The sequence below is a fragment of the Chlorocebus sabaeus genome, chromosome X (assembly GCF_047675955.1).
Source record: "Chlorocebus sabaeus isolate Y175 chromosome X, mChlSab1.0.hap1, whole genome shotgun sequence".
Classification (NCBI taxonomy): Eukaryota; Metazoa; Chordata; class Mammalia; order Primates; family Cercopithecidae; genus Chlorocebus; species Chlorocebus sabaeus.
Window position 1 is genome coordinate 13,444,937 of NC_132933.1, and position 25,046 is coordinate 13,469,982.

Here is a 25,046-nt window from a genome sequence, read left to right on the forward strand (position 1 = left end):
TCTATCGGTTAGACTTTGAAATGCCTGTTAAGTGAGCAATTCCAGAAGTCAAAGGATTTCAGGAAGGCTGTCTATTTCTCAGAGTACTATTATTTGCAAAGACAAAAATAATCCTTGTAGATATTAATGAATATTCCTTTGGATGAAAAAAAATGCATGACTTGTGATGAAGGGTTTTTTTTTTTTCTGAGATCAGAATATATTTCAATTCTGTGCGCCCATCTTCCTTATTCACCGACCTCTTTGTGAATTTCTCTTTGCCTTACTCCCCAACAGCTGTTTCAACTTCAATACTAAAGCTCTTTAGCTTTTAGGCCACAACTGATTGATCTTGCTTCTACTTCAAAAATTTTTTTTTCTTTTCTTTCTTTTTATTTATTTACTTATTTTTATTTTAATTAATTAATTAATTAATTAATTTATTTTTGCAGTTTTGAACCTCTATTTGCTTACCCAACTGTAGGGCAGAACACTTGGAGAGTCATGTTGTTTGCAGATTTCCAGTGCTCTACTTTAGTACTTAGCCAGGGCTTAAATCACACTCTAAATTGACCTCATTCAGGATCGGTTGATAGCAATATCTACATGTTTTCTATAAATGGAGAGATAATGATCACAAGTTATAAAGACCACTTATAAGATGAAGGACAGTGAACTTGAGCATATAGATGCCTTTATTCTCCTTTCCTTTTAAGTCACCTTCCTCGCAAGCTGGGGACAACAGCCTAACTAAAACCCTGTTTCTCAAAATATGGTCTTAGCAATATCAATATGACCTGGAAGCTTTTACAAACATAGAACTGTAGGCTCCATTTTAGTTCCACTGAATCAAAATAAGCAAGTTAACAATCTCTCAGGTGATTTGCATGCACATGAACATTTAATAAACTTTGGTCTAAAACAAGTGTTTGTTGTGTCACTGCCCTGCCTAAAGCTGTTCAATAACAAGCTGCTATTAAGGAAGTCCAAATTCTTAGGACAATTACCTCTCCAATTCACTTCTTACAACTACAAGACAATTCATTAAGGGCAAAATGTTTAACTTTCTTTTTTTCATATCATAGACTAAACACATGCCTGGCATGAGGAAAGCTCAGCAAAACTTATTGGATTTAGCTAAAAAATCAATGGGACATCTGTAAAGTGTTTTCCCAAGTCTATTTTGATTACACCTCTTGAAATAAACTTTCTACTGCTTATTCAATTGGCACCCAATGGGTCAGGTTCTTTTTATTTATTTTCTTGTTTTGAAAATCAACAAGTGGTATGTTATGTCTTTCCTAGAGGTTAAATTAATAGAATACTGTTGCAACTGTTGTTATAAATTAATATTGCCATATTTATCACCCAAATAACATTAAAACACAATGAGGTGTCATGGAGGGCATCAAGTTTTACTCATAAATAGGGAGAACAGAAGATTTCTTGGTTATTCAAATAAGAACTCAACATTTTATCAGCTTTTTAGATCAAACAATTTATCTGGTATGTGGGAATACTTTTTTTGCATTAAACTTTATTGGCAAGTTTCAATTCCAGTTTTACTCAATCAAGGATAAACCTCACTAAATGGTGGTATTGAATCATATTGAAAGCGCTTTCTACTATTGCAAGTGTATAGCCTTACCCTTTGCCACATGACTTGGCAGTTACCACTGTGTCAAGAGTGCATTCTCCTGTCCCACTGCCATCAAACTCAGTCATAAGACTCTTTTTGTCCAAGGAAATACGTGCCACCTCAGAGCAGCTGCTTTAACAGCATCTTGAGTTTCTACCAACTCTCTTGCTTTGCCCTTTGGCTCGAGAATGGCATATCCCAGATGCTGTCTGCTTCTTGTAGCCTGGATCCAAGAATGAAGAGACATGGGAAATCATCAGTTAATTTGACCTGTAACCAAAGGGCAAAGAGAGGGAGAAATAATCCCTTGTTTTCTAAGTCCTTGAATTTCAGAGTTATTGATTCCATATGAAAAATTAGAAAAAGTCAACTAATGCAACTTATTTTGTGTTCACCATCCAATTTTATTAAGTTTTTGATATTTCTGATTGTGGCAGGCATCATACCATAATTTATCTAACTTTTGCATGTGGACAGGATCTGTCACTTGCTTCTAAGCAAGCAGATCCTTCCACATTTGAGTCCTCAGGTGCAGCCAAACTGACACCTTGATTGCAACCTTTGAGACCCTGAGCAGGAGAGCTAGCTAAGCCAGACCTAAACTTTGGACCCACAGAAAGTGTGGTATCATAAATGAATGTTTTTAAATAACTAATTTTGTGGTAATCTTTAACACAGCCATTACATGAATGTACTGATGATAAAAGTAGCATTTGTTAAAAATTAAGTAAAGCTTACATAACAAAATAGAAATTCATTTGTACTTCTATTATAAAGAAAATTTTCTTTAACATTCTGGTATATTTCCTCTATGTCTTTTCTACTCTTAACCTATATCTATACTAGTACCTCTTCCTATCTTAAAATATACATTTGTATGTTTACATTGTGTTTTTTTCTCAATGATCATCGAAGAATAAGCATTCTACCCCTAGGAGGTGAGTTCCTTGAGAATGGGATGGTTCTTATGCTGACCTATCTCCAGAACTTCGAATAGTGCCTGATACATGAAGTAGCATCTAAATACATATTTGTTTTGTGAATTGGTGAATGAATCGATGTTTTATACCCTTAATAATTCTTCATAAGCTTCTATTTATTATATAAAATTAGAAAAATCGAGAGACTATAAACTACTCAACATTCTTCTATTTTGAATTTTTAATTGATACTAACATATATATTTTTAATAATTCCATTATGTATACTTTATCCCAAACCAAACATGTCTTTCTTCTCCCTGTTGTCTGCCTAATATTGCATAACAGAAGAATGTGCCATGTCTGGCCAGAAAGAGGCAATCACAATGCTGAGACAGCATGCCCCACTGCTGAGTTAAGAAAATTACAGACAGCACCAGTTAGGAAAGATTCTGAAAAGCAACAGCCACATAGTTAGTCAACAGAGCAATGCAGGTTGTCATTTTTCATCTAGACTTATTTCAAAAGTCTCATAATGTATGTCTTACCTCTTCCATCCAGTCTTCAACTTATTGCTAGATTAATCTTCCTATTATACAAACGGAATTATGCCTATCCCCTTCCAAAGTCCAACAGTGACTTCCCATTTGCCTATAAAATAAATTCTAAATTCCTGTAATAACACACAGAACCCTCCCCAGTCTCACATTATCTAAACTATCAACATTACTTGTTTTCTAAATTCATTCATACGTATTTATGACTCCCCAGTTCACCATCTCTGAATGCACAATATGTTAATGAATTCTTGTACTCTTTCATGTACAGCTATACATATAATTGTTTCTTTTTTCTGGGCTGTTTTTATTATCATTCTTTAGCTATTACAATAACTAGTATCTTTCAAAGCTAAGCTGTAATGCCACCCAATAAGTGACATTTTCTCTGAACTTCCTAATCAAAATGAAGAATTACTTCTGTAATTCCATCCTTTCTTGAGTTACACAATATATTACTAGTTTCCAACCCGATAGATTGCTCCTTGAAGGCACACATTCAATTAAACAAAAGTGAAAACCCCACCTTTCATGAAGCTTACATTTAAGGGAGAGAAGAAAGACATGAAAAATTAAACACATAGCTATGTGATATATTCTCAGAAGATAAACTAAATGAAGCTAAAGGGATAATGAATAACTGGTATATGTGTGTGCATGCATGTAAATACACATTCATGTGCAATTTTTATAGTGTCATCAGAGTAGGCATCACCAATAAGGTGACATTTGAGCAGAAACCAAGGGAAGAAATGGGACAGCCATGTGGATGTCTAGAGAAAGAACATTGTTGCTTCTGAGGAGAGAGGGAAGCTGTTTGATTTGTGTTTCTAAAGGATTATTCTAAGTGCTTTGTCCAGAATAAACTGTAGAAGGTCATGGGCAGAAGCAGGGAGATGAGTTCGAGAACCATTACAGTAATGTGGGGAAGAGGTGATGGTGACTCAAACTAGAGTGGTAGTGGTGGAAATTATGAGGAGTGGTCATGTTCTGAATATATCTTAAAGGTAGAGCTACTCAGATATAAGCACCCCACTAGAAATGGGAACTCCAAGACGATGGGGACATTTGTCTTTTTCAGTACCCCTTTATTCCCAGTACGTATAACAGGGCCCAGCACTTAGTAAGTACTTAATAAATATATGTTAAATGAATACATGTTGAATAAAGAGCTGATGTGATATGCTAATGGATTAAATATGAATTGTATATGAACATAAGGAGTCAAATACAACTCCAGTTTTTGATTATAGCAAGCAGAAGAATAAAATTGACACTTGTGCAGGTAAGGAGACTGACGGCTTCGCATGCCTGAGGTAGTGTGGTGGAAATTGGAATTTCCGCCTTATACATGTTAAATTTCTGCTAGAAATTTAAAGGTGCTTATCAATTAGATAGTTATGCTCATGAATTGTGATTTCAGGGGAGAGGTCTGCACTGAAGATATATAACAGGAGTTTCCAGCAGCATATAGATGGCATTTAAAGTAATATAATTGATTATGTGATGTCTATATTTACTGACATACTTCTCCACTTTTTTATCAGCTTCTTTTCAATTAGGATTTTACCAACACCATCCTAGAAAATCTGCTCTAAATCTAGACAACTGAAGGAGTTTTGAAGTAAAAAGTAGGAGAAAATAGGGATAAATATACTACGACTTATTTTATAGGCTTACTGAGTGGCCCCGATGATAAAATATATTTGAAAGGTCTTGTAAAATGTCAAGAATTAATTGACAATGTCTCATTTTATTTTTTAATTATATAAAGCAATATTTTCTCAAAAATCAATGTACATGGATATTAAATGTTAGAGTACTAATTGGACACCATACTTATATCCAAGTTAGCTGAAAGTAGGGTCAGTTTGGTCCTGTACTCGTCAAACTATTCTGGTTTGTTGTATAGATATCTGCCTCCTCAACCAGACTGAGTGCTCCTTAAGGATGGCACTGTGCTTGATTTCCATTGCCTAGTACAAGACAAGGTACCAAGTACATTTGCAACCACTGTTTATTGAAGATATGATTGAATGATGGAATGAATATTAATATGAATATAAATATTTAAAAGAATGAAGACTAGGTAGGGACTTTAATATCTTATCAAAGGCATAAAGCAATTTTGTTTTCTGTGCTGGAAGGAGACAGCTGTCGGCATCTTAGACAGTCTGCCAATAAAACCAGGATAAGCTTGCACAGTTTCTGTTTGTAATAATCTCAAATGCACATGCAGTCAATACTGCCACCCCAAATCAATGAATCCTGCCACAACGAAAATTATTCTGCCCTTTCCTTGTATAACACAAGGTGAGTTCAAATAACCTTTAAGGAAATAGCTATTACATCAAGAAATAATGTCAAACCTCCCCGAGACATTGAATAGTTGCTACTGTGATTACCACCTTTCTCTCTCTTTAAGGAGTAAATACTAGGAAATATGGAGCAGTCAGAATATTGCCTGTGATTAGGATTATATTGCAACTGCAAATTCTGCTATTTCTCACAACTCTTACATAAAACTAATGGATTTATTCACTAGCACTAAAATAAATGGAGTTCAATAAACAACAGAAACATGCATTTCATGAGAAAGAAGAAACTTGGTGAGTAATAATGAGACGTAATTTGAAACATTTTTATCACTTTTATATTAAATGACTGATACTAACTAGAATATTATTAAACTCCCTCTTGCTAACAGTTGTATGGTGAATAGCCACTTCATCCACTCTAAATGTCCACAAATTAATTTAACCCTTATATTGTTGACCAAATTTCATATTCTCTATCGGCAAGTGCAAAGAAAGCAGATAGTTTCCTTTAATCACCCCCAAAAACCCTGACCATTGTTATGTATGTCATTTTCAGAAAAACTCTAAACTCTAACCACCTGTCCCTTGTTTTCTGATCGAACCTCGGCTATCTGCCCTAAGGGATAAAAACAGCAGAAGAAAATCCATATTTTCTCTTACGCTTTGGAAATGCTTTCTGTGATCATGGCAGCAGATATCACTTTACAATTTTATTTTGTTTATGCTGCTTTTGAAAAGCCTTTGTATCGCCTGAGTTTAGCAGCTGGAGAAGGGCAGGAGAGTCCTACTGGAGAAAAGATTAAAAATGAACTCAATTTGCCTCAAGAAAGAGGGAAGGGGCAAGTTTAAAGGAGTATGCATAAAACAAAATTGACTGTGAGTCCATAGCTGGTGAAGCCAAGTCATAGATACAAGGGAGTTCTCTCTACCCCTTAATACGTTTCAAGTCCGCTATAATATAAAAGTTATTTCAAAACACAAATGACCCTTAGTCTGCAGTACATCGATATATGACATTAATTGAGCATTTAAAATGTTTCAGACCTTGTTTTGGGCACAGAGGTAAAAATACATAAGCCAGGATATTTGCCCTAATAACTTACTGGATTTAATTAAAGGAACAATAAATTATAAAATACTACTGATCACATATTATGTGCCAGGACTATATTATCTCATTTAAACCTCGCTGTGATTCTATCCTCATAATGGAGGCTCAGAGAAGTTAACTGTCTTGTCTAATGTCATACAGCCTGCAACTGGCTGAGCATAGATTCTAGCTTAGGTCTGATAAACTTCCAATTACATGCTCCTAAACACCAGGAAATATACAGAATCCATAGTTACTCAAATACTAGGAGAAATCTTTGCCAAGGAAACATGCCTTTGGGTAACAAAAGGGCCATAATGGTTTTTCCACTACAAAGCCACAAAAAGTAAATGTGTCAACCAACAGAGAAAGCATTCCAATGATCTCATTGCCTTACAGATACTAAGCTGAAGCATGCCGTGTAAATAAGGCACTGTCCGGGATGCAACAAAAGAAAATTATCTCTAGTTCAGCATACAATTTACATGTGCCATCTGCCTCAAAGAAGTAAATCAAGCCTGTCCACTTGAAATAGAAAAGATGAAACCCATTAAATAACATCATTATCCTTACCATATTTTTTCGAATGCTCTTATTTTGATTAAGGATGAAAACACACCTTGGTTCATTTTAATATATACTTATTTGCCGAAAGCTTTTCATGTGAAGACAGTAGGTTTCCTGATTTTAATAGTGTGGTTTTGAACTTAAAGTGAACAGTAAAAGACAATTCATTTACAGAGAATGTTCTGTTCAAACTAATTCCAAGCATCATTTTAGCAAAGCAGTAAAATCGTATGAGCTTTTTCCAGGCTCAAGTACAATTACAGGCACTATTTTAAAAAGGCATTGATTCTTCTTTGAAAAATACGAATCATTTTTTAAAAAATCAATAAATAAAGGTATATGCAATTGTCATATGCTCAAATTCACTACTTTGCTTAAATGTTTCCTAATCATCCTGCTTTGTACAATTAAAAATAAAACACACACATTCCTGCACATGGGCACACACACACATACACACACAGTGATGTGACGTGTTGCAAATAAGGTGTTTTCCTTATTAATTTAGAGATGGAACATCTATTTCTTTCAAATACTTGACATAAAAGAATAGACATAACTGAATAATAAAAAAGACTTTAGACAGGGTCTTTATCAACCAGAAAGAGTCAGAAAATCCAGTACACATGCAGCTGTGTATACTGAGAACAAATAAATAATTTTTAAAATACAGCATCACACTTTTTTTTTTCTTGAATAAAGCATAAGTCTTGTCTGAATACAAAGTTAATGTTTGCCCCACAGTAAACTAGGTAAGAATGGGAAAGGAGAGATAGCATTTGTAGATCTATGGTGGAAAGAATTTGGGAGATAATTGAAAATATCACAGACCTTAAGTGAACAGTTCAATAAATAGTTTACAACTTTCTGCAGTCCAGTGATATGCTAGTAAACCAGACTACTGAAAAATAAAACCATGCTATCTAGCATTTGTTGATTTTCATGCTGAAGATACCACCAGTCCAGTAGGCTACTTCAAGCTTCTGCTATGATGATATTGAAAGGAAGGTTGGAAAGAGATGCATATAATTGGCTCTGTAGAACTTGGTAAGAGCTGACTCTACTACACCACTGTGTATACCCATGTAACCGAATACCAATTAACATAAAATACTTATATCGCCCTAGAAAGTTCCCTAATGTCCCACTCTAGCCAACTCCTACTGCCCACAAGAAATTCCTCTTATGATTTTTAACACTGAAGATTAATTCTGCTTGTTCTTAAAGTCCATAAAAAACATTTATACTACTATATTCTTTATTATCAACTTCTATACTCAACAAGATTTTTTCAAGATGTATCCTTGCAGTTGTACATCAGTATTAACTGACATTATTGCTGTGTATTATTTCGTTATATGAATATACAATTATTGATCAATTTTCCTGTTGGAAATCTGTGGGGTTTTCCCCCACTTTTAAAATCATATAATAAAGCTGCTATGAATCATACCTGTAAAGTCTCTATGTAAACAGAATTTGTATTTCTCTTGGAGAGGTACTATGATGAGGAGTTCCAAAATCATGTGGAAAATGCCTGTTGAACTCTATAAGAAAATGCCAGAGTTTTTCCCAACTGACTAACATTGCGTTCCCATCAGCAATGTATGAAAGATGTTGCTGCCTCACATTCTTGCCAAAATTCAGAGTTGTCAGTCTTTTTAATTTTAGCCATTTGAGTGGGTGTGAAGTGGTATCTCATTATGTTTCAAATTTGCATTCCCTGATGACTAATGATATTGAGCAACTTTTCATAAGCTTATTGCCAATTTGCACATCTTTTTTGGTGAAGTGTTTGTTCTCAATTTTCTTTTTTATCTTTGGTTGTCTGACTTTTCTTATTTAATTGAAGAGTACTTTATATATTATAGTTGTGAGTTCTTTGATAGTGATATATGTTGAAAATATCTTCTATCCTATGGCTTATCTTTTCATTTTCTTTATGATGATTTGTGATAAGAAGTTCTTAATTTAATGGAATTCAGTTTATCATGTTTTCTTTTATACAAAGGATTTGGGTATCCTAAGAAGTCTTTGCTTAACTCATGAAGATGATTTCCTACATATTCTTTCAAAAATTATAGTTTTGGCTTTTAGAATTATGCCCATCACTAATTTCAAATTAGTCTAGAGTGGCATGTATAGTTCAAGAGTGTTTTGGTGCTTCCCCTCCACACACACAGTTATCTCGTTTATCTAGTACTGGATGTTCAAAAGAAGTTACTTTTTAAATTCAATTGATGGGAAAATTTTAACAGAATCTATTGACCATCTGTATAAGAGTATATGTCCAGACTCTATTCAGATTCATTCATTTTGTTCAATATCTTTACAACAATGTCATACAGTCTTAATTCCTAGCATTTGGTATGTCTTGAAATGAGAAAGTGTAAGTTTTCAAGTTGGTCTTCTTTTTAATACCATTCTCATTACTCCAGGTGTATCACATTTTCATATCAATTTTAGAATCAACTCTTCATATTGTATAAGAAATCTTGCTGCAGTTTTAAGTAAGGAGAATACAGCCGTATAAATCAATATGAAAATAACTGGCATCTTCTCAATATTGAATCTTCCCAGTCTCAAATTGGGTTGGTCTCTCCTTTTGATTCTTCATTCTCTCAGCAATGTTTGTAGTTTTCAAGATAGAGATTTTGTCCTTTACTTTTTTGATGTAATTGTAAGAGCTAGTTGTTGTTAGTTTATTTTGTCTTCCAATTGTTTTCTGCTAGCACATAAATGGATATTTTTATATTGACCTCATACCCGGCAAATGTAAATATTCACTTCAATACAATAAATAACTTTATCTATAAATTTAGACATTTTCACTTCTTCCTTTTCAATCTGTGTGCCTAAAAATTTTGTTTCTTGCTCTATTGTTTTGGCTAGAATTTCCAATACGATGTTGAACAGAAGTCATATGAGTAGAAATTTTTGCCTTCTTCTTAATTTCAGGGAAAAATATTAAATATTAATCATTAAATAACAAGTTGGTTGTAGAATTTCCATGAGTGCCTTTAATCAGAAGAAAGAAATTCCATTCTATTCATAGTTTGCTGAGAGCTTTTATCACAAATTGGTGTTGAATTTTTTCAAATACATTTTCTCCAACTTTTGAGACAAGAATATGGTTTTTTCTCCTTTGTTCTGTCAATGTGGGGAATCACAATGATTATATTTACAATATTAAACCAAAATCGTATTGCTGGAGCAAATCCCACTTAGACATGCAGTAATATCATTTAAAATATGTTGCTTATTGGATGTGCACAGTGGCTCAGGCCTGTAATCCCAGCACTTTGGGAGGCCCAGGCAGTGGAGTTCTAGACCAGCCTGGCCAACATGGCAAAACCCCACCTCTACTAAAAATACAAAAATTAGCTGAGTGTGGTGGTGTGCACCTGTAATTCTAGTTACAAGGGAGGCTGAGGCAGAAGAATTGCTTGAACCTGAGAGCTGGAGGTTACCATGAGCTGAGATCATGCCACTGCACTCCAGCCTGGGTGACACAGCAAGACACTGGCTCAGAATAACTAACTAACTAACTAAATAAATAAATAAGTTGCTTATTTAATTTGATAGTATTTTATTAATGATTTTTGCATCTATTTTCATGGGGGATTTGGTTTCTAATTCTATCTTCTTGTAATGTCTATCAGATTTGAGTATGAAGATTATGTTGTCTTCATAAAACAATTTGAGATATATTAAATATTATAACAAGAAATATTGTTTGTAAGATTGATATTATTTCTTCATTTTGTGTTTCATAGTATTCACCATTAAAATCATCTGGGCCTTTTTGTTAAAGATTTTTCTGGTACTTTTCATACTGAATTAAATCTGTGTATTACATACAGTAGTATTTGGATTTTCTATTTCATCTTGAGTCAGTTATGATAAGTTGTGTTTTTCAAGAACTTGGTCCACGTCATCAAGACTGTCAAATTTATTGAGGGCCACTTGTGCGCAACATTATCTTATCATCATCTTATTAAGTGAAGGAGTGGTAGAGATGTTCCCTCCTTCTTTCTTCATATTGATAATTTATGTTTTCTTTCTACTGTTCTTGGTCAGTATTGCTAGGAGTCTATTTGTTAAAATCTTTAAAGAATCAAGTGTGCATTAATTTTACCTACTTTTTGTTTTCTATTTCAATAACTTAGGCTTAATAATTTACTTCCTCTATATATTTATGTGTTAACTTGCTATTCTTTCTCTAGATTTTTTAGGTAAAAATTTAGATCAATGTTTTAAAAATTTTTTGTATTCTAATACGAGCAAGCAATGCAGTGGTTTTCAATAGTGAGGTGTCTTTGTCCCTAAGGGGACATTTGGTGATGTCTAGAGACATTTATGTGTGTTACAACTGGGGCATTACTCTTTCAAGTCAGCAAGGAGAAACTTTTCTTCCAGTCTACTAAGATGAAGTCTTCTATAACCTAATGTAATCATGAGAATAACATCCCATCAACTTTACCATACTGTATTGGTTGAAAACAAGTCATGAGTCCTACCTGCAGTCAAATAGAGGAGATTACATAAGGGCATGGACACCAGGAGGTGTCCATGGGGGCTACCTTGTGGTCTGAACAGTATAGTTGGTATTTTATTTACCAACTTGTTCCTTATTTTCTATTATCCTCTGTGCATGTGTGTTTGTGTGTGTGTTCTTATGTTCCTGCTTACCTTCCTGCTATAGTTCAGATATTTGTCCTCATCCAAATCTCATGTTGAATTGTCATCCCCCATGCTGGAGGTGGGGCCTAGTGGGATGTATTTGGTTAATGGGGATGTATCTCTCATGGTTTGGTACTGTCTTTGTAATAGTGAGTGAGTTCTTGTGAAATGTGTTCATTTAAAAGTATGTGGAACTACCCACTTCTCAACTCTTGCTCTCACTCCTACTTTCACCATGTGAGGTACTTCCTCCTCCTTGACCTTCTGCATTAATTGTAAGCTTCCTGAAGCTTCCCTAGAAGAAAAGAAGATGCCAGCACCATGCTTCCTGTAAAGCATGCAGAATTGTGGCCAGTTATATCTCTTTTATTTGTAAATTACCCAGGCTCAGGTATTTCTTTATAGCAATCCAAGAACAGTCTAATACTCTTCCTAAATGACTTCTTTGGATTAACTGAATAATTTTATTATTGCATTTTAATGACTGTATTATTTTAGCTATGTATTTTTATGTTTCAATCGTTGTTCTAGAGATTCCAATATCCACCCTTATTCATTAGTCTTAGAATTAATATTGTACTAGTCTATGTAAAAGGTAAGAATCATAAAACTGCATAATTCTATTTATTTCCTAGCCTTTGTACTACATTTTACTTGTAAATATATGGTGAAATCCCCTGTAATATGACATTACTTTTCTTTATCATGCCTTTTAAAGAATTAAGAAGTTAAAAAATTAATGATTTATATGTGCTTATATATTTAACTATATTCAGTGTGATTCCAATCTGATACCACTACTCTCTTGCCTGAAAATGATCCTCCAATATTTCTTGTAGTGCAGGACTCCTGGTGGCACATTTTTTCAAATTTCAGTTTTCTGAAAATGTATTTTTGGGCCCTCATTTTTCAAGGCTGTTTTCACTAAATGTAGAAATGTGTGGTTTTTTTTTTTTTTTCCCTCTGGGAACTTTAAGCATATGCCATTGTTTTAGGGCCTCAATTATTTCTGATGAAAATTCAGCTGATATTAATTCACACCATTGTTCCTCTGCGTGTAATTTGCCATTTTTCTTTGCATGTTTTGAAATTTTTCTATTTATAATTCATGTCATGCGGTTCAACAATGATGAGCCTATGTGTAGCTTTCTTTGTAATTACTTGTGTTCACTGAGTTTCTTAGATATGTAGTTTTATGGTTTTCAACCAATACAGGAAATATTTAGCCAATATTTCTTTAAATGCGTATATTTTTTTCTAACTCATTCTCTCTCTCCCCTCCAATAAGACTCAAGCTATATGTGTGTGTATATTTGCTTAATTTTTCTCTTTGTTTAATTTTTCAATGTTTTACTCTCTGTTCTTCAGATCATATTTCTAATGATCTGATTTCCTTTTCAGTGACTCTTCTGCAATCTTCATTCTGCTGTCACATTTATGTGATGATTTTATATTTTAGCTTGATTTACTGTTTTATTTTTTAATTGACACATAATAATTACACTTATTTAAAGGGTAGAATGTGATGTTTTGATACATATATACAATACATAATAATCAAACTACGTTAATCCATCTGACAAAAGGCTGATATCCAGAATCTACAAGTAATTTAAACCAACTTACAAGAAAAAAACAACTCAATCAAAAAGTGGATGAAGGATATGAACAGACACTTTTCAAAAGAAGACATTTATGAGGCCAACAAACAAATGAAAAAAAAAAAGCTCATCATCACTGGTCATTAGAGAAACACAAATCAAAACCACAATGAGATACCATCTCATGCCAATTAGAATGGCGATTGTTAAAAAGTCAGGAAACAACAGATGCTGGAGAGGATGTGGAGAAATAGGAATGCTTTTACACTGTTGGTGGGAATGTAAATTAGTTCAACCATTGTGGGAGACAGTGTGGCAATTCCTCTAGGATCTAGACGTAGAAATACCATTTGACCTAGCAATTCCATTACTGGGTATATACCCAAATGATTATAAATCATTCTACTATAAAGACACACGCACGCATATGTTTATTGCAGCACTATTTAGAACAGCAAAGACTTGGAACCAACCCAAATGCCCATCAATGTTAGACTGGATAAAGAAAATGTTTCACATATACACCATGGAATACTATGCAGCCATAAAAAAGGATATGTTCATGTCTTTTGCAGGGACATAGATGAAGCTGGAAGCCATCATTCTTAGGAAACTAACATATGAACAGAAAACCAAACCCCACATGTTCTCACTCAAAAGTGGGAGTGGAAAAACGAGAACATATGGGCACAGAGAGGGGAACATCACACACCGGGGCCTGTCGGGGGTTGGAGGGCAAGGAGAGGGATAACATTAGGAGAAACACCTAATGTAGATGACGTGTTGATGGGTGCAGCAAACCACCATGGCACATGTATATCTATGTAATAGACTTGCATGTTCTGCACATGTATCCCAGAACCTAAAGTATAATTAAAAACACACACAATAATGGAAGTGATACCTCCTTACATTCACGGGTTACAGTACTAGGTGGAGCATCTTTGGAGGGCCATTTAGAAATCCTGCCACTGTACCATTTATTGACAATCTATGGTATGCTTGGCACCTTGTGCTTTAAAGTGTAATTCATGATGATCGTAAAGATATGGAGTATAATTCACACTTACATTAGGAAAATGAGATATAGTGATTTAAATTATGCATGCTTATATACCATGTAAGTGTTAGCTCTGTTTTTCAAGTCTGGTCTGGCTAGCCTGGCACATGTCATTAATTACCATAATACATGTTTCTCTAACATTTAGGTGCTGATGTATCAGAAGCCAATTACGATCATCATATCGTGGCATTTAATAGAGAATGAAATCTGCAAATATCACCAAAGTGAAGGGCTTATTAAGCAAAAAATTAGTATGAAAATCTAAGCAACCTGATTAGTGATTCCTTTTGCTAGTTTTTAAGCATCCTTGATATTACTTAAATAATATTTCCGTAGATTTAGCATAGTAATAAATTCCTAGGATTAACATCATTTCTCTTCAAAAGTAATTTCTTAATTAAACTATGCTGGATAATAAACAATGACGAAGTAAAGGCTTTTGTGGGAAGAATTCTTGGCTCTTAGTTCTGAGAAATGAGGATAACCTAGGATACAAATTACCTGCACAACTAGTCACTTTCCACTGAGTTCAATGGATAGATGAATGTAATGATGTTCCTATATCAGTTGGTATACAATTTCAATATATATTTGCAAATTGTTTATTAAAGTATGGACTAATTGGCATATACAGCAAGCAATTTTTATAACTGGCCAGTACAATTTATATTTATGGCAACCAACCATAGTAGAGGAAAATACAGAGAAACTAAATGGATTATCCAGGGTTAAAATCAAATCACCCATGAAGATAACAACTGCACTGTCTAAAAATAACGATTTCTTTAAGAAAAGGTAGGCATTATTTGGAAAGACATTAGAAACAGCAACAGTGAATGTACCAAGGCTTCTATTTTCAGTTCTGATATGTAAAGTGCATGGAAGTCTTCACTCTTGTTCTTACAGCCAAAACAAAACAAATAAATAAATAAATAAATTTTTAAAACCTGGACAAATAAAATCAGTGACTTTCAGAGAAAATCAGAGAACTGAGGTCTCATGATGAGCTGTCACTGAAAAATCCAGAAATACAGGAACATACACAGAGAGAGAGGACTCAAGATTTGGTTACCTAGAAAAATGCCACTCAAATCCATTAGCTGCAAGAACACGGTTACTTTGACAAATTGCGGAAGGCTAAATGTGTACTGGCATACGATGGAGAAATTCCTGGGGCCAAAGTTTTAGGGGACGCCTCCACACCTATGTAAACTTTCACTACAAGAACACTAAATTCTTAGGATAAGCATCTGAGAAAGATCTTCTCTTGGCCCTGGCTGGAGGAGGTGAAGAGTAATCACTGGGAAATCCACCCATGTTCTTTTCCATAACAGAAAACAACTCTCCAGGAAATAAATGACTTTCCCAGATCTTCATGCAGGAGGAGAAAAAAAATATTCCTTCCATTCTAACCCCTCCAATCTTCCTGTCTCACCTAAGGGAGATAAAAGCACAAATCTAGTCAAGAAGAGTCAGAGCTTCTAGGAAATTGATTAGAAATGCAGCAGTCAGGGAATAGAAATAAAGACAGAGAGAGAGAGAGAAATCTATAACCCTGGAGCACTACTTGTAAAGGTCACAGTCCAGAAACACAGATCCACCAAAAATTCAGTGGAGAAAGTTAAACTCACAGAAACCTCAAGCACGACTACAAATTGGTATAGAACCAATTCTAGTTTCTGGGAATTTAGAACATAATTACAGCCCGGTAGTTATTTGGGTTTATGAGGGTCAGATGTTCTGACCAACATCTACTTCATCGTAAGCCCAGTGGGACCCTGAAGGCAGTGTGTGTGTGTATGTGTGTGTGAGCGCGCGGGCATATCTGTACTCCGTCTTTACTATATTCTAAGTTTACATCTATTTGGGGGTCTGTTTCTTGGCTCTCTATTATCCTATATTTGATCCAAATCTACATGAGTGCTATAATACTTTATCTACTCTAATTTATGAGCAAATTTAATATCGGCTATGCCTGCCCCTTCTGCCCCCATACTCATTTTCAGGTTTGTTCTCTATCCCCACCTCAGCTCTATTCTCACATTTTTATTTTTCCAAAATCAGTTTGCAAAATGTTTAATAAAGAGTAACATTGTCATTTTAGTTAGGATAAAATTTAATTTGTAGATTAATTTGAGAACTTTGACAGCTTTACCATATGGAGTTTTACTAATCAAGAACAAGGTTTTCCTTGCCATTTACTTAAGTCTGGTTTATCTCCCTAAGTGGAGTTTCAAAGTTTTCTCCTAAACCATCCTGTACATTTACTATAAAGTTAATTTCTGGTTACTCTGTCTCTATGCTTGCTTTTATAAATTATATGTCATTAATATATTATATATAATTTATGTTAATTGTATAATCAGTCACATGCTGGGTTTCTTTAATGGCTTTTTTTGTTCATTGAGATTTTCAGCTGCGACATCATAGGATATTCAAATAATCCTAATGCTGATATGTCTTATCATTCCTAAAACTTGTTATTTCATTGCCTCATGTAATTGCATTGTCGGCTTCTTTCAGAACAATGTTAAATGACACTCATGATAGAGACATCCATACTAATAATAATAATCATGACTATTTTTCAGAATGTGCCATATGCAAGACACTCTTCTAAGTGCTTTCCTAGTACGTTTATTTCATATTCAGAATGACCTGAATTCTAGAATGGAATTCTAAAATAGCTAGAAAATTTGACCTCAGAAACTGTTCTCTTTTCTACAGTACAATATTGCCTCTCTTAGTAATTAATGAAATCCATGCCTCTAATGTATAGGGTCTCGAAGTGCAATTCGTAGACCACTATATCAGTATCACATGAATGCTTAATAAAATGCAAATTCCCAAGTCTCTCCTATAAACATACACTCTCAGGTAATGGGGGCATTGCCTCAACTCCTCATTAAACCAGACTCCTCAGATGACCCTTATGAACCTTCAGCTTTGAAAAACATTACTCTGGTATTTTTCTTTAATCACAAAGGTGAGATCTGATTTGAGTTATACAGTTTTTTTTTAATTCTCTAACAAGATATCCATCTCTTCTGATTTAAGAACTTATATAATAAAACATTTCCAGATTTTATTAAATGCTTGATTTGCCAATTTTTTTCTCTGACTTATATACTAAATGGTGTGAATAAATTTTCTCATGTGAGGACTTTGCTTGGAATTGTGGAGTTAATGTCACTTGAAAACAATAGTTTTATGTTTTTGAAATGCTACTGGATTCTGTTTGCCAATATTTTCTTTCAATTTTTTGTCTTTGTCTTTGGATTTTCTACAGGTTACTATATAACTAATTTGTAGTTTTTAGAATTTGCTTTTCTGATTGATGTTCTCTTATCTTCCTGATTCTGTAGTCTCGTGTCTGTCACTAATTCTGCAAAGTTCTCATCCATTTTTACCTAAAATATTTCTTCTTCCCCACTCTTTTATCATTCTCTTTCTAATATTCTAATTATGTATACTTTACACCTTTTGAAAATATCCCAAAATTATTGTTCTTTTTTTATCTTTTTTTTCCCTTTTGCATTTCAGGTTGGGAAGTTTCTACTAATCTGTCTTCACTCACTGATTCTTCCCTCAGCCATGCCAGGTCTACTGATGAGTTCATCAAAGCCATTCTTCATTATTGTGAAGAGTTTTGGATTTCTAACATATTATTGGGAATTCTATCTTAGAATTTTCACTCTTGCTTGTTTTACCCATCTATTCTTGCATGTTGTCCTCTCTTTTCATTAGATGCCTTAATTTAGTAATCATAGTTATTTTAAATTTTCTGTCTGATATTAAGAGAATCTGTGCCATACTTGGCTCTGATGATTGCTTTGTGTATTCAGACTATTTTTTGACTGTTGTGTAGGGCCAGGTGTGTGTGTATGCAGTCATGTGTGTGTACATGTATAAGTGTGTGTGGGTGGAGGGGAGTGTATTTTTCCTTCTGCATGCATTACAATTTTCGGTTGAATGTCTACTGCAATTTACTGTGTAAGAGGGACTGAAGTAAATAGGCCATTAGTATGAGGTTTTATGTTTATCTTTCTAGAAGTTAGCTTGTATTTAATGTTTGCTGTAGCTACGGGTGCCAGAAGGTTCAACTCCCTCTAATATCATTGATTTTATCCCTACTCTTGACTTCCAGCTTTCTTAAATACTCCTCTTCAGAGAGTGTCTATGTCTTGCAGTTCTTTCAGCTGTTAATCCACTGTCATTATACTGAAACCCCAATGATGTGATGGTAAGGTGTAGAGGAGAGGGGGACTTACCTTTCGAGGATGTGACTTTCACACATATTCCTTCAGGGATATACATTTCCACCCCCCACACCCTGTTCATCTTCTTATCCATTCCCTGGCTGCACCATTTTCATCTATTTCTTACAACAATAGGCAATAATTTCTTGTTTCCCTTTCCTGCAGGGTCTCAGTCAGCAACACTATCAGAAGGCTTATAAAGTGATTGAGCCACTTGCATGAGATTATGTATAACATGATGTAAGCCTGGAAGACCAAATTCACATTATAAGAGGTATGAGATCATTCCCATGACAAAAGGATCCATTGATTATATCACCCTCTGCATGACCCAGAGGCTACTCATCTTATATTGTATTGGAATGGCCTACTGAGGCCCTATCTTTATCACCTCTTTAGAGGTGATAGTCTGTGAGATTGGGATACTATCCTTTAGGCTATCTGATTTGTATAACTTTTCTATGGAAAATAAGACTTCATGAGTCTAGGAACCAAAAGGTGAAAGCAAGAGTGACCCCTGGCTTTCCTGTCAACTTTGGGATCTGCTGGGTAAGAGATCATGGTCCCAAGTGGAAGCATTTCTGTCAGGGGACAGAAAAAGTCTCATTGAACTACAGGCTATCATGGTTTCCTAGGTACTTTGAACACTTTGTATCCAGGAACCAGCAAAAAGAAAAGAAGAGACACTAGCCTGGCAATATGTAGAATCCAGGTGATCTACCTGGACATCCTCTAATGCTCCATTGCTCAATTTTAACAATGAATGACAGGGTACAGTGACTCTTGTCGGAGAAGGCATGGTGACAAGGGACTTAGGCCTATCAGAAATGAGGTTCTGTGTCATTTACCTAAGTATTTCTGAGGTGGTAGTTGAGCATAAAAGGTTATGAATTAATAGTGGAAGAGAGAGAGGATGAGCATTTATTACCACACCAAGACTGACTGTGATGGCAGGGGCTCTAACTTGTTCTTTGATCATCCCTATTGTAACCTTCCTTTCAGGAAAATGGTCTACCATAATCTTGGAAGAGATGCTCCCCAAAAGTGTTTGAAGAAGTAGATCTAAACAATCCAAGACACACAAATAGGGATGTGCTACCTTGATCTGCCTTCAAGAAATGACTTGCTGCCCATCTTTTACAAGTGCGGTCAGCCGACAGCCCCTAGTAGTTATCACCTTTAGAGATTGGCTCAAGTGCAGAAACCTGGTTCTACCAAGGTCACAAACTTCCCAGGGCAGACTGCATCTGATAATTGAGTTAAGTGGGGAAATAGATTCCCAGCCATTCTAGTCCTATGCAGGGAATCTCTGATGAACAATATTTAATCTGGAGCTTCCATAAGGGTTGACTAAGGCTTTGTTAGACCTGAATCACAGTTCAACGTTTATTTTTGCCCAATCCTGCTTCACCTTCATTCATTACATAAGTTTTGATCCCTAATTAAACATCTTGTATCCCAAAATGTGTCTCAGCATCTGCTTTCAGAAAACCCAACCTGTGTGTCCAGTAAACTTTTAAAACAACAGCTGGTTTCCCAAGCTAATACATTGATATATAAATCTCTGGTGGTGATGAAACATATAGGAAGTTACTTCCTAGAAGACAAGTTTGGTAAACTTGCTCTTCCTCTAGAACCTCAAAGGGAGAGTAGTTGGTTTTCAGGATTTTCCATAGGAGACTGGATAGAGCAATCTTTCCAAGTTGCTTCAAATTAGAAGCAGCAGCACAGTTTCACTGCAGGTGGAATTGACTCAGCAAATTCAGGAAATAAACAAGGAGAATTGCCACTCCAAATACTGAGATGCCTCACTTTGGTCAGTTGACTGGGCCCATCAAGTACCATGGGATTTAAGGTCTTCATCCCACTCAGCAGAAAGCTTCTGGGTCCTTGATCCTTTCTTGTTATAATCTTGTCCCCCTGCTGCCCCACTTCTCCTTGAGTGCTCCAGACCTTCATATTTGACATCCTCCTAAGGTTGTTAAAATAGGCTGAGCATTTCTTATTGTTTGGGGTACCTAGAGAAGAGCTATTAGAAAGAGGGAGTCATGAATATGAATTCAGGTTACTGTCTTCTGAAACTCAGGTAAAAAGTCCCTAATTATGAAATAAATACTAGAAACACTGTGAATACATAGAAGCTCAAAGATTAACCCAGAAAGATATGTTTCATTCTATCATTTAAAACAGTTAAAAGAACCACTTCAGAATAGATTAGTCTTCCTAAAACTGTAATGACCCCCAGAAGTACTTGTTCATTAAGAGGATGAAAACTAAACCTAAAATAAATATTTTCACAATAGTTAATGGCTAAATGATGACCTTCTGAAAATCACCTAATAAGCGTATTTTAAATTATCTCCTTAGTGTGAGGTTATTATTAATAGAACTGTACATTTAAAAAAATGAAAGAACACAGAAAGCTAGAACATTTAATTATATTTGATGATGATGATTATGATGATGTCAAGGCTAAAATAATAACAACAATGAAGATTACCATTTATTTATTTATTTATTTATTTTTGAGACAGAGTCTCACTCTGTCACCCAGGCTGGAGTGCAGTGGCATGATCTCGGCTCACTGCAAGCTGCGCCTCCCGGGTTCACACCATTCTCCTGCCTCAGCCTCCCGAGTAGCTGGGACTACAGGTGCCCGCCACCTCGCCTGGCTAATGTTTTGTATTTTTTAGTAGAGACGGGGTTTCACCGTGTTAGCCAGGATGGTCTCAATCTCCTGACCTCGTGATCCACCCATCTCGGCCTCCCAAAGTGCTGGGATTACAGGCTTGAGCCACCGCACCCAGTGAAGATTACCATTTTTAAATAAATCCTTCACTGTGCTTGATTCAAAGCCATCCATTCACTGAACTACAAGTTTTACCACAGCAGCATGAAACACTTGTTAAAGCATGTACTTTGGAATAAATTTTAAAGAAGCAAGTTTATAGATCTGTTTTTTTTTTAATGTGTTAGTTGCATGAACCAGAAGAAGTTACTTAACATTTCTAAGACTCAGATATATTATTTCTGAAATTAGGATAATATGAATAACTATATCTTATGGTTATCAGGCTTAATTTAGGTGATATTAATGTACCTAGCATATTCCTGTGATACATCTGTTAAAAAAAACAGTCAGATGAGGTCATCAGGACCCCAACCACCTCTCTTCCATTTGAGATTATATGGAATCAATAGTTCATCATAGTTCATCACTTCCAGGTGCATTTTTATGGAAAGAAGAAAACTAAAGGTTGCTGCTTTATTACAAGTTTTGTGGGTATTTGTAAGCTGTTAACGGATTTTTCAAAGTGAGAATATTTCAAGGTGCATTCTCTGTGTTTAGATGTGGCAATATTTGGAAACATTGAAAGTTAAGGGACTAAATAGAAGAGGTCAAGACACACTGATTTTTTTTAAAGTTATAAAGCATGATCAATATGTAAGAGGAAACTTTGCAAATTATAAATCCATTTGCATTAATGAATAAACCCCAAAGGCAAATAATCCTGTCACTGCATCTCATTAAGTCATAATAATCAAAGTTAAACGAAATAAATCTTCCTGGAAGTAATTCAGAGGGTTACTGAATTTTTTTCTATGATACAATTATTTAAGTTGTAGAGAGTTCTTTGATATTTACTAACACCAATAGAAGTAGATAGGTGAAAGTACAAAATGGATGAGGACACTGAGTAGGAAATGTTTACGGAATTCACAAAAAAATGCAACAAAATCAGTGGGTAATACAATTTCACAAGAAATTATTAAAGTCAGTGTTATATATGAAGTATGTTTTTCATGAAAATAGTATCAATATTACATATAAAAATCAAAACAGACCAAAACAAAATAAAAGCAAAATAAAACAAAAGCCGAAATAAGCTAATTTCCCTACTGGTTGAAACATCAAGTTGGTTGAAAGAAACAAATCTAGGTCATTAGAGAGACTTTAGGTCACAATGACATTGGTGATCCATAAATAAAGGGAATCGAAGAGCATTCTGAAGACAAAGCAGCTACAGAAAATACTTAGTGGTTTCTCAATATGATTCCATACCCTATTTATGGATCTTCCTTCCTCTAACAAATGTTATAAAATGGAGGATTTCCTTGCTGCTTAAAATAAGTCTTTGTAACTTTTTTTTTTTTTTTTTTTTTTTTTTAACTAAGAAGAGGCTATTTAGAAATGGTAAGCCACCATCCCTTCCCCAAGAAGAGGCCGGAGATGAGAGACATTTGATTGGCTAGAGGACTACCAATCAGAGGGTTACTGATATTTTTTAAAGGATTTTTTAAAGGACTACCTACTGGGGAGATCTAGGCACAGAAGTCAAGGCAGTTGTTGGGAGACCAAACAAGTTCACCATCTTTCTCCCAAACATGATCTGTCCAGCGTTTCCTGTTTTGCTTTATTTGGAGCAATCATATATCCTAGGTTGATCTAGATTCCTAAATTTTGCTTGTTATTGTCCGGTGTAATTCTTAACAGTGCCTCCATGCACTCTATAAAGTGTCCTCTTTTGGATAATAAATTATGTTTACACCTCTGGTCTAAAACAATATTTTGCTTTCTCACTTCCACAACAGCCATTTAATCATGGTCCTATTGATTCTACCTTCCAGTCTTTCTGACGTCTGTTTCCTTTTCTTCTTATCTACCACTATCCTCAATCAAGCACCATCCTATTTTTTATATTACTAGATTACTGTACTAGCTTTCTAGCTGGTTTCCTATTTTCCAATTTCTCCCTTCTTAATACATGCACTCTATACTGTGATTTACATTTTTAAAAACTGACATCACCTCTGTGCTTAAAATTTTTTCTATGATTGGGCTGGGCACCCTGGCTCACGCCTGTAATCCCAGCACTTTGGGAGGCCGAGGTGGGCAGTTCACGAGGTCAGGAGATCGAGACCATCCTGGCTAACACGGTGAAATCCCGTCTCTACTAAAAAATACAAAAAATTAGCCGGACGTGGTGGCGGGCGCCTATAGTCCCAGCTACTCGGGAGGCTGAGGCAGGAGAATGGCGTGAACCCGGGAGGCAGAGCTTGCAGTGAGCCGAGATCATGCCACTGCACTCCAGCCTGGGCGACAGAGCGAGACTCCGTCTCAAAAAAAAAAAAAAAAAAAAATTCTATGATTTCCTGTTACCTTCATAATACAGTGTATACACTGTAGTAGGTCACATACGACCTTTTTGTCTGGTATCTATTTGACTCTGTGCTATAGTTTGGCTATTGGACCCTCCAAATCTCATGATGAAATTTGATTTCAATGTTGGAGATGGGGCCTAATGGGACGTATTTGGGTCATGCGGGTGGATCCCTCATAAATGGCTTGGTGCTGCCCTTGCAGTAATGAGCGAGTTCTTGCCATTCATTTCCAAAAGAGTTCCATAGATAACTTATTCTTAAAAAGAACCTGGCACCTCCCTCTCTTCTCTTTTGCTTCTCTCCTGTCTGTGATTTCAGCACACTTGACCCCCGTTCACTTTCCACCATCAGTGGAAGCAGCCTGAGACCCTCACCAGAAGCAGATGCTGGCACCATGCTTCTGGTACAGCTTACAGAACAGTGAATCAAATAAGCCTTTTTTCTTTATGAGTTACCCAGCCTCAGGTATTCCTTCATAGCAACACAAATGGATTAAGACAGTATACAACCTCAAATTTCTTCATTCTCCCACATTTATTAGGCTGTTTCCTAATTACTCTACCATTAATTCTGTACTCTGTTCTCTAACCATGTCAAACTCATTGGAGGTCACTTTTAGTACCATGCTCATCTTGCTTTTGTGCCTTCACACATGTTCCGCTACTGGAAACACTCTTTTTATCACCAATGCCGTCATCTGTTTGGGATGTCACCAATGTTAGGGTCTCTTTTTCACTTTACAAAAAATATATATATTTATAGCATACAATATGGTGTTTTGATACATGCATGCATTGTGAAATTGTTAATATATAATATTAATATTTTTAATTATATATACTCACAATTAACAGTATATTAATATTACTATTAATTAATATTATTAATTAATTAATATTAACAATATATATTAATTATATATTGAAATAAGATCAGCTAATTTCCCTACTGGTTGAAACATCAAGTTGGTTGAGAGAAACAAATCTAGGTCATTAGAGAGATGTTATGTATTATCATATTAATATTAATTATATTAATATATAAATATTAATATATTTATATATTACATTTTTAAAAATTGACATCACCCCGTGCTTAAAAATTTTCTAGGATTTCCTATTATCTTCATAATATAGTGTATACACTGTAGCAGGTCACATAAGGCCATTTTGTCTGGTATCTACTTGACTGTGTGCTATAGTTTGGC